Source organism: Quercus lobata, chromosome 3 (assembly GCF_001633185.2).
Source record: "Quercus lobata isolate SW786 chromosome 3, ValleyOak3.0 Primary Assembly, whole genome shotgun sequence".
NCBI classification, from domain to species: Eukaryota; Viridiplantae; Streptophyta; class Magnoliopsida; order Fagales; family Fagaceae; genus Quercus; species Quercus lobata.
Genome location: NC_044906.1, coordinates 51,623,684 through 51,627,186, shown reverse-complemented (window position 1 = coordinate 51,627,186; position 3,503 = coordinate 51,623,684). Strand labels below are relative to the sequence as shown.

The following is a 3,503-nucleotide window of genomic DNA, read 5'->3' as shown; positions in this document are numbered from 1 at the left end:
AATTTTTTAAGAACAATAAATTATGAAATAAATATTTTGTTAGATCACAAAGAATTTCATATCGATATAAAGAAACACCCCAATGCCCTAGTATTTAAAATATTGATTTAAACCAGTCGCCAAGCAAAAAAATATTACTTTTGTTATTCATCCAAATTGTTATTTGATTACATTGTCTTTGAATTTACCTTACTCCTTGTGGTTTGATCTCGGTACTCTAAGAATTATATTGCTATGATCTACTGCACTTGGGAGTGAGCAAGCAGCTATGATAAAATATGTAGCTTTTATATTTTACTTCGGTGTTGAAATACTAGTAACACCTAACTCTTCTTTGCTATAGTATTTGAGCAAGTAGTCCTAATTTCAAACCTTGTCTGTGCTCTACCACCCAAGATCATTTGCTTTCTTAAGCACTCTCTTATCAGCCATTCTAAACCATATTCCTTCCATTTGCCAGCCTATGTTGAGTAAGCCATCTAGGAACCCTTGTGTTTTGATATAAGGTCTCTACTTAAGCATTACCTAGAAGAATAATGATCTTTATAAATCCTTTGTTTCTTACTATTCGAGAGCTTTAACAGCCAAACAATTAATTGCCACCTTGTCCAGAGTTTCCCAAATATCGTAGCCAGCTATGATCCCTTTGCCTTCTTGATCTTTGCAAATGAAACTTGACCCTTCCAATCTTTTATTCTTTGATCTTCAATCTGACACTAAAAGAATACCTTGCCAACTTATACATTCAATGAAGCCTTGATTTAGCTTCCCCTTAATAGATTTTTGTGAAGAAACCCATTACTTACTAAAGGCTTCCGTGCAAGTGCGAAGAAAATTTCATCAGAATGCCATAACAACTTCAACGTTGATGCTTATTCCATTAATTTTTTTCTTTCTCCCTGAAATACAATAGGTTCCATAGGTTTTCCTGCAAAAATGAATGAGAAATCAAGATATTCCTTACTATTATCATTTATCAATAACCCTGAAATGCACACTAAAAATCTGAGCATTCGCTAACATGGAAAAGCATTTGAATGTATCTACGCATTGAAAGTTGATCCACAATGGAAGAAAGAACAGATCAACTGCAACACAATGAAGCCTAGAAACCAAGGTACCACTGCTATCTGCTACTGTTCCAGCCAAAGATATTGGGAGCAATCCCTAATGATTCCATATCTCTAATTTGATTAATTACTTCAGAGTAATGCTTCATTCTTGCAATGGCACCCAACAATTGATTAAAATCCACAATGGAGGGGAAAGGGTGCAAGTGAAGCACTGTATCAAATAGAAAAAGAACAAACCTCTCAAACCATCTTCAGCAACTATACCAGATGGATTTATGTTAAAAACTATAGGTTTTTCCAATCATAATTATTAGGAACTACAAAAACTAACTGCAAACATTATTTAAAAACTCTCAAATAAAATTGGAAGTGAGATGCTTAAACACATAACAAACCCAAATGGTCCCTCCAATGAGGGGTTTTTCCATCCTACAAAAAAAACAATTTGATCTAGATGAAACGTTGTAACATATGTCAATAGAACAGATAACAGAACAAATAAGAGAAGAAAAAGGCATAATTTCAAAACCCAGCAATGTATACAAAAAGGAAAAATTAAGAAAAAGATAGTACTTGATAATTCTTAAACAAAATTAATTCAAAAGGGTGAGGCAATAGGCTAACCTTTTCAACCATGCGTTCAAATGTGACGCCTTCACAATTCTCTTCTCCTTTCCCTGATTTCTTATCTGTGTCATTCATTTCAATTTTGCATAATATTACACCATTAGGAAAAAAAAATGAGAAGGTTGAAAGGAAAAATATTGATGATTTTTATTCCCAAACATCTCATCTTGCCATCCTTATTCTCCTTTCCCTGATTTCTTATCTGTGTCATTCATTTCAATTTTGCATAATATTACACCATTAGAAAAAAAATGAGAAGGTTGAAAGGAAAAATATTGATGATTTTTATTCCCAAACATCTCATCTTGCCATCCTTATCTATAGATGATCATACTGCTAGTTGAATAGTATAGATGATACTCTCTACTATGGAACTCTTTCTTTCTCAATTCCACAACCTCAGTTTATTTTTCACCCACCAAACAATCAAACCCACTAATCAAATCCAAATAAACCAAAAAAATTCTCTATAAAAGAAACTATACCAAACCTTTTTAGAGGAAAAACCTCTGAGCAAAGAGTTGTTGTCTGTGTGGCTGTATGGCTGTGGATTGCCATGGTTGTGGTCTGGAAAGAGAAATGGGGAGTAAAATTTTAGAAACCGTTTGATTGTGGCCTTGTGGGTAAGAATGAGTTTTCATTTTTTGATAGAGGTGGAGGTGGTAAGATTGAGTTTGGATAACTGGTTGGCTATATGTTTTGAATTATACGTGGGTTTTTTTTTTTTTTGGAATTGTTTTTTTGATAGGAACCATGGGCATAGTTGTTAGTATTGTATGATATGCGATATGTATCGTATTGTATGCAAAAAATTTTGTATCATAATGACATATCGTAAGTGCTTATAAATCGTATGATATAATGTACGTATCGTATGAATCGTATCATATTGTAAAATTATACATATCATACAATACATAGACAAATACTTTAAAATGAGATTTTTTTGTGAAAATTTGTACTTTTATTTAAATCTAACAAGTTGTTAGACTTGTTTTTAGTAATAAATTATTAGTTTACTTAATTTAGCCTACTAAAATAACATATTCATAAGTTTTTTTCCCCTCTCTCCTGCAATTGGACTACACAGTACACATTTACCTTTCACCTTAATATTAAAAAATTTATTTAATTTTTTTTTATCATTATTGTTATAAGTCCAAGAAACTAGAAAGCCAAAAAAAAAAATTATAGAAAAATTATTAAAATAAAAAGAACAAGAGATAGTAAATGTTAATGACGAATAATGATGAAGAAAACTTTAATGAAGAAATAAATTTGCAAAATTATAAACATGAAAATAGCGTTGACTTTGATGAGGTTGATTAGGCAATTTGATGAATATGATGAAAATAAATTATTATTTTTGAGTCATTTGTAATATATTATCACTTTTGAATTTAAGTAATTTGAATATGTATGTTATGAACAAAATGCTAGTTTGATTTATTTAGTTGGCTTGTTAAATATTGTTGGAGGCAGTTTTTGTGCGTAGCCATGTGTCTTTCGCTGGAGGTGTGACTTTGCTAAACCTAGATTTGTTTTGGGGAGTTCAATCCGGAACTCAACATTGGGCCGCATAGACCAATGACTTCTGGTGCATTTTTAAGCCTACAAAATAGATAAAGTCCAAAGTCTAAGAATCATGATAATGGTTGAAATAAATAAATAATATGTTTAATTGAATAGCTTTGATTATATGACAAGTTAAACATTATTGTTATGTGTGTTAAGTGATGTCCAATATTATAATTAATTAAGTGTCAAATGTCCAACAATGGGATGAGTCCAAAATAGTCCATT

At 31.3% G+C, this 3,503-nt stretch overlaps 1 long non-coding RNA gene across 1 annotated transcript; it reads right to left on the bottom strand.

The window, feature by feature from the left end:
• Positions 1-224: 224 nt before the first annotated feature.
• LOC115978776 lies at positions 225-2,309 on the bottom strand. Its single transcript, XR_004088864.1, has 3 exons — positions 2,191-2,309; positions 1,698-1,762; positions 225-928 (listed from the first exon to the last, which is right to left on the bottom strand). It is a non-coding gene; the product is annotated as an uncharacterized LOC115978776 (long non-coding RNA).
• Positions 2,310-3,503: the final 1,194 nt, after the last annotated feature.